Genomic DNA, 8141 nt, shown 5'->3' with positions numbered 1-8141 from the left:
CTACATACCCAGCCCTTTTAGTGTTTTTTTCATTTTGAAAAGGGGTCTCACTCTGTAACCCAGGCAGTCCTTGAACTTATGTCTCAGGCCTTAAGCAGCTGAGCTAACTGATCTTGATACCGGACCCAAGAAGCCTCTGTTAAAATTTCTTTTGAAATTTCATTCTTACGCTATATACAGTAGCATGTATCTGTAGTTTCAACTGCTTGAAAGTCAGGAAGTCCAGAAAGCCATTGATAGCATGTGCCCCATTGATGTTTAAGACTTAAAAAAAAAAAAGTCACTTTCAATGGCTTTCCATCACATCTAGAATAAAATCCAAAGATCCATATGGTCCAAAATGACTTGTGCTTATCTACCTGTCTACTTGGTCTCTTCTTCCGTCATCACTGCACTCAGCCATGTGACCTCTCTGTTCCTTTGGGTGCAAGGGAGCAGCTCCCTGAGAGGTTATTGGCACCTTCTGTTGCCTGTGATGCTCATGGGCCCTTCTGGTTGTTTCTCGGCTCATGTGTAAGTGATTAAGAAGCTGTCCTTGGCCTCCCATTAAAATTAATCCCTGCCACTTTCCAGTTCTTGCTTTTTTATTTTCTAAATAGAACTTACCACTACCCAGCATTCTATATAATTTGATGTCCGTCTCTTTATTTAAATATAATGTTGACTGCAAGAAAGAACTTTGTCACTGTTGTGTCACCAGACTTTTAAGACAGTACCTGTCGTGCAACACACTCAATGAATTTGCTGATCAAGATACCGGGATCCTGTTTGTTTGAGAAGAGACTTGTAAGACCATCCCACCTCATTCCTTTGTTGTCCAGGTGGAAAGCAGGGAACCCCAGAGAGATGATGTAGCTTAGGCAGGATCACACATTTAATAGATGTGGTCAAGGGTTCATGTGGTGAAGCTGAGCCCCCACTGAAAAGTATTAAGAGTTTAGACAGTGGAGCCAAGTATGGTGGTGCACACCTTTGATCCCAGCGCTTAGGCTGTGACTTCAAGCCCAGCCTGGTACATAATGAGGTCCAGGCCAGCCAGAGCTACATAATGAGACTCTGTCCCAATGAGAAGAGGAAGATGAAGAAGGAAGAAGGGGAAGAGGCCAATAGATGCATGTACACTTGCTTACTCCTAATGCCTCATCTTCTATATCTAGCATGTAAACCCTGTCAATAAGGCCACCACTAGATGCAATCCCTTGACCTCTGGTTGACCTTCAGAACTGTGAGTTGAAATTAACATATTTAGCTATAAAGTACCCTACCTCATGCCCTTTGTTATAGTAAGGCATGCATAGCACAATAGAAGAGCTTTAGGCAGAATCCACAAAGGTCGGGCCTACAAACATCTACCCAGGTAGGCACTGCTTCAGCAACAGAATGACACGTGCTCCCTCTCTTTGTGCAGCCGTGAATGCGACGCTTGAGGGAAAAAGTCAAAAGACTCTTGTGGCGCATGAAAATCAAATTTCAGGGTCCCACGAAGTTTTAGTTAGGACACAGATGTCTTCATGAATCCACGTAATACAGGAAATACAGAAAGCAAATGGTACAACAATATGCAATTGGTATCACTGTTTTCTCTTCCCCCCTCTATTATCTGTATGGATGTTTTGCCTGCATGTGTGTGTACCATGTGCATGCAAGCCCTCAGAAGCCAGAAGAGGGTTCCAGTCCCCTGGAACTGGAGTTAGAGACAGCTGTAAGCAGCCATGTGGATACTGGGAACCATGGTGCTGGCCTTTTGGGAGAGCAGCCATCTCTCCAGCCTCCTATTACTAGTTTCTTACTTGCCTCTGGAATAGGGAATTGTCTGTGTCCATCCTGGTATCTCTATACTGCAAAAGATTGTAACCTCATAGTCCGAGTGAGGAAACCAAGTTGTATGAGCACTGGCATTAGATGTGCCTGAGTTAATTTTCCAGTCCCAGTGAGAACTCTTCCAGCTCACGTGACAAAATCAATGTTCCAACCACCTTGTGGTATGAATTTTATTGGCTCATGTAATTGAAAAGCCCAAGTGTTGATAACATTTAGAAGTCTGCTCGGGCAATGGTGGCGCACACCTTTAATCCCAGCACTCGGGAGGCAGAGGCAGGTGGATCTCTGTGAGTTCGAGATCAGCCTGGTCTACAGAGCTAGTTCCAGGACAGGCTCCAAAGCCACAGAGAAACCCTGTCTCGAAGAAAAAAAAAAAACATTTAGAAGTCTGTCTCTGGACTCTGTTTCCTCTTGGTTGGATCCATTCTCAGGCAAACTCTCCCTACTGGTCTCTGGAGAGGAGAGAGATTTGAATCTTGGATTTAAAAATAAGTCAGACCTATGAGAATCTATCCCAGGTTATACAGTCTTTCCTACCCCCTGCAGTCCAACTTTTACTAGGACTGTTGATTATACACAATGACACGGTTTTTCTGTGTCCTGTGACTTTCCTAAGGCAGAAATGACATTAAAGTGGTAGTAGCCTTTTTCTCTCTAAAACCTCCACTATTTGAAATGCTCTTCCTACCCTCCTCCCAGGCAAGGAAACACATTCCACAGTCCTGGACTGCCGTGTGAGGGAGAGTAAGGATGATAAAGTCTAATTCCAGTGCCTCATCACATACAAAGGCAAGAGCAGAAGAGAGACCTAATACAGGGAGAGAGGCAAGATTTCTTAGCCAACACCTGTGCTAACCCAAGGATTTAAGAAGAGCGTTGGCAGGGGTAGGAGGTGGGATGGAGGGAACAAGTAATACCTGAGAGCCCTTGGCGTTTAATTGCTGTGGAAGGAAGTTCTGTCCAAGCACCTACATGTCTAGAAGAAAGTTTTGTAGTCTGCTCCAAAGTGCTGTCCCCCAAGCCACGAGAGACTCTATATTAAAAACTAGAGAACCAGTTCCAGCCGCGACTCTGACTGCACTGCTGCACAAGATTCCGACTGATTAAGTAGTGCTCACCCACCCCACCCCTGTCTAACAGATCTTTCTATAAATTCTTAAATGGTGACCCAAAGCAGTTACTACCTTTATGCCTTTGAAACACAAGTCCTATCTCAGCATTTATCACCATGCAATCTGCTTTGTCATCTAGGAATGATCACCATTAAAAGGAAAATGAACGTTCCTCCCAGAAAGCAGACGAGACCACTTCTTATATCTCAGCAATTCCCAAGACTTCCATGTCTGTCTCTATACTGACATCTCAGAAGTAGCTTCCCAACTCTAGCCTCCTGAACTACTTCCTGAACACACCCCTGTCCCCATACCTGACCAAACTGAGCTTATTAAACATCCTTGCCTGTCCTCCAGCCTGTAGAGAAAATCCTTAGAAATTAGAAACCTCAGAGTTAGCTTTGCCATTTTCCACTATATAGTAAAATTATATATGATGCCACTAGACTTATAAAAATATATGTATAAATATTTAATATATGAATCTAAAGAATCATAATATACAAGTATACAATGTATGATTCTGCACAAGTATTCAACATACGTAATTCTATCATCTAATGTTGTACATAACTTTAATATGTAAAGCCAGTTTACAAATGGACATGTTGTATGTATGTAGTAATACATATTAGACACAATAAACCCATCCTCTTTGTTCCCACAGCTGCCTCATCACCCCCCCCCCTTGCAGTAGCTCAGTACCCCATCCTCAAATCTGTCCCCACATCAACTGCCTGCCATCTCTACAACCCCAGTTTGACCGTCATCTACATGCTTAAAGGTCCTCGGTAGCTACTCACAGTTTATATTTTGAAGCTGATATTCCTTAACATGTTATGCAGGTCTCAATCCCAGGCGAGTGATGTTTACATTTGAAATGATGGAGCAGAACAGGTTGACTGAGAGAGTATGGTGGGAGAAGAATTCTCTAGGAGGTGCCCGGTAGTCCTGGAGGACTCCACTGACCTAGTGTCTTTGTACCTATGCATTCTGAGTGATAATAATGGCTCTGGGTGCGGAAGTACTTACCAGACAGGTTTATTATTATTGTTGTTATTATTACTATTGTATTTATTTACTCTGTGTATTTATATGTTGCATATGTGTATTTGTGGGGGTACATGTGAGACGTGGCACATGTGTGGCAATCAGTGGACAGCATGAAGGTTTTCATTTTCTCCTTCCACCATGTGAATGTCAGGCATCAGGCATGGCAACAAGTCCCTTAACCCACTGAGTCATCTCTGCAGCCCAGAATCAAGTTCTTAACTTGAAGATGCATCATGAATTCCTGGAATATTCCAACACTCCTAAGTGGGTTTTCTGTTAGTCCTGTTTTACCATGAAGAAACTCAGGTTTATGGAGTTTGTCATTGCTGTAGAGCCCACAACTAGTGTGTAACAGAACTATGCATTATCTCAAACTTCCAGAACCCTCCACTCCATGCTATGCACATCTGCAGAGACAGTGGAGCTGCCCATTCATAGACCCAGACTTCCTGTTTTGTCACCCCACCCTTTAGCTGCCATCAGGCACCTCTTCTAAACACAGCCTGGTACACACTGTTTGGGCCCAGTCTTCACCCTGCTCCACCCCTGCCTCAGCCCTTGCCTGCCTCACACCAACGTATCCTTCAGTACCTCCCATAGTGCTCCACTGGTGCTTCCCTGGGGGCCTTGCTAAGCACCCCGCTCCTTGCTCCCAAGGCATCCCTTGTAACACTTATCACATCACACTGCGGCCTAACTTATCTCTCTCAGTAAGACTATGGGTCCTTTGTGGCAGAGACCAGATCAGCTTTGTCTGTCTCTTCTGGTCCTAGCTGGAATCTAGGATGGAGTAAAAGCTTCATAACTATCTGTCAACCTGAATTTGCTCAGTGTATGTCCAAACTGGGAGGCTGAGGTAGCTATACCTATAGACATTGCAATATACTTTGAGATATAAAGAACCTACACCTATCATTTCATGTCATCTTCTGAAGCTGATGATAATGTTCCCACAGATGAGGAAACTGATGTTCAGTTTTCTCACGTTAGCGCAGCCAAGAAGTGTTCAGGCTCGGATTTGACCTCATGTCTCTCTGAGTCCAAAGTTCTCTCCCTCACTTCCCAGATCACATCTGATCCAAACAACTTACACATTTTACCAAGGGCACTGTAACTGAGAGAGATAAGGTGCCGGCTGAGGGTCATCCTGTTTGTACCCCGTTCTGTGCTCCTTTCTTCCGCAGGACACGGCCAGCAAGGTGACAAGGTGAGAAGAGGGTCCTGGACAGGACCAGCGTATGCTGCCTCTGTCTCTTCCCATTTACTCTCTCCCTGTGTGTCACAACCTGAATGTTTAAATTTTGTATTTAGTATTTACTCTGAAATGGCTTTCATCTGATTTCCCCCTTGCTCACCAATTTAGCTGTCAGAGTAAATAAATGTGAGGCTGGGTCTCCAGTCTCTCCAGCTCACATTACCTTCCTAGAATTACTCCCGGCGGGGTGGAACCACTGCTGGGGGCCTCCCACAGAATTATCCGGTTACTAATGAAACCCCTTTTCAAGCCCAAACCTTCAAGGACAACAGAGTCTCAGGTGGGGGGAGGATGGCAAATCCACCTCAGAGGACCAGATGACCATATCCTGTTAGAGACCAATGGGAGCTGAAATGATGACATTAAAGATGCCTGGTACTTACGTAGCTCTAGAATGGAGCCCACATTTGTAAAAGTATTAATTAGTATTTAATGTGCGGTTAGTTTTCACTTCATCCCTGAGGGGTGAGAATGGTTAGCCCCGGTGCAAGTTGGAAAACTGGAGTTCTGAGAGGAAAGTGACCTGCCCACAGTCTCCTGCAAGAGGAAAATGAGTATCTGTCTGAGCAGACTAAATGACTTGCTCTAAGTTTGTCAGTCTGGCTTCATTCTGCTGCAGGACTCTGGGCTTGTGGGAAGGAAGATTTCTTGTCTGAAGAGATTTCATTTTTGTCTTTGAAGTTGGATATGCTCTGGGCTAGAATAATGGGTCTGCTGCTCTTTGGGTGAGTTATTCAGGAGAGCTTTTAAGTGTTTGAATTATGCCCTGCCTAGCCCAGAAAGAATCTGAAGTAGGATCCAGTAGAAGAAACACTACCAAATCTGGTGGGTCCATGCCACGGTGGCCCCTAAGATTCAAGGGATGGTTACTGTGTGACAGACATTCCGAGTCACCGGCATCTGTTTCACAGTGTGGTGGGGCTGTGCTTAGGCGATGGACTCTGTTAACAGCCCCACCTAGCAGGGGAGGAAACTGAGGCTGAGGGAGTGAATGAAGTTACTTGCTAACCCAAATAGTAAGGGGCATTGTGGAGGCTGGCACTGAGGTATCAGCCCTCAGCCTTCTGACTTGGGTACTGAGTTTCCTCTTCTCTCTTGTTCTAGTTTTGATTTTTCTGGGGATCTGGTCAGAATCCAGGTGTGGAGCTGCGTGCAGAGAGCAGTTTCTGCTCAGAGTGCCAAGACTCAAATCTAGATTCCAGTCAACATGGGCACTGTATTATTTTCATAGAGTCACCAGAGGATTGAAGAGGATGGTGCACTCAGAACAGAGCTAAGTCACACAAATGGTGATTGTGCCTTTGTTGTAGTCATTGCTGTCACTCTGGGAGCACGCACTTCTCACTCCTCATAGCAGGGGCAACCCCTGTTTGCTGTCGCTAGACCTTTGCTGCTGTTTCTCTACCCAGGACTGGTCTTATGTCTCCCAAACTATGTAAATCTCAATTGCCATTTTGTTTCAGTTGATCTTGCCTTGCCTAAGAAACTGTGGAGGATCAACACAGCCTTCAAGCCTTGTCTTTTTGGGTTTCTATGCATGCCCCCTACTGGGTGTTGCCCTCTGGACTCTCCAGGCCCCGGAGAGGAGAGGAGAGGAGAGGAGAGGAGAGGAGAGGAGAGGAGAGGAGAGGAGAGGAGAGGAGAGGAGAGGAGAGGAGGAAGGAGAAGGAGAAGGAGAGGAGAGGGAAAGGAGAGGAGAGTAGAAGGAGAGAAGAGAGAGGAGAGGAGAAGGAGAGAAGGGAGAGGAGAGGAGAGATACAAAGACAGTAGTACTGCTGTTTTTCTGTTTTTGCTAATGAGCCAGAAGTCATATCCATATTTTTGACAAAATATGGAAAGTGTGTGTGTGTGTGTGTGTGTGTGTGTGTGTGGACATGCTCACCATGAGTGGTCATAGTCATGGGTATAGCATAGAAATCAAGGTCATAAGCTCTGTAGGTGAATCTGGTTTCGAGTTCTTGGCTCAGGCAGTTAATAGCCATGTGGCATTATGATGGTCATGAGTTCTTCAAACCTCAATTTAAAATGGGTAAAATGGGTGCCATAGGGAATGCTGCCTCACACAGAAAATGAGAGCATTTTAATGCCTATTCCAGATTAAAGTATCCAAGAATAGAAGTGTGTACGTGTACATATGTGTGCATGTACACACCTTACCTACTTCCAAAGTGTAATCTGTTTTCCTTAGTGTAAAAGAGTGGTTCAGAACCCTTCTCTCTAAATGCCTGTACCTGAGAGCAAGAAATCACTGGAATGCAAGGGCTGATGCCATTAGCTAGGGCTGATGCCAATAGCTAGGGCTGTTTCTGCTGGAAGGGACTGATAGGCGTCTCTGATGCTTCAGAGATGGGTTCTTAGTGTGTGGTGGTGTATAGAAAAGGTTCTCAATGTGTGTTTCGGGCTATGCCTTCTTGTGCAGATGGAGACTGACAGCTGGGAATGATGTTCTTCGCAAAAGTGTACGTTGCTTTCCCTTAAGCCTGGTGCCTGGTTTCCCTGGGTCACCACCTGTAAAAATGCAGAGCATAGTAGGAAATGTCAGATAACAGACAAGAGGTTACATGGGATCTGGAGCTCTGTGGGAGCCGGGACTCTCCTGAATATGACTGTGTGTACAAGTATAAGCGTGATTGTGGGACACTGTTTACATCTGTAAATGAGGACAATTACGGAGATGGTGGTCTCTGTGATGGGTGGGTTGCTGTGCTATGCAGGCTGGGTCTAAATCTGAGTGTGCACGTTTTAAAAGAAGAGAATACATATTTACACACTTCTTTTGCACAGTTTGTGTGTGAAGAAGGAGACTGAGGTTTATAGCAGTCATTTGTGTTTATCAGTGTAAGGATCTTTGAGTTTGAGGGCTCTGTGTTTGGGGGGCTGTGCCTCCTATCTACATGTCT

The sequence above is a fragment of the Microtus oregoni genome, unplaced genomic scaffold (genome assembly GCF_018167655.1).
Source record: "Microtus oregoni isolate MIOR12 unplaced genomic scaffold, Mior012 000025F_ref0000491, whole genome shotgun sequence".
NCBI lineage: Eukaryota > Metazoa > Chordata > Mammalia > Rodentia > Cricetidae > Microtus > Microtus oregoni.
Note: the sequence above shows the minus strand (reverse complement) of the source record.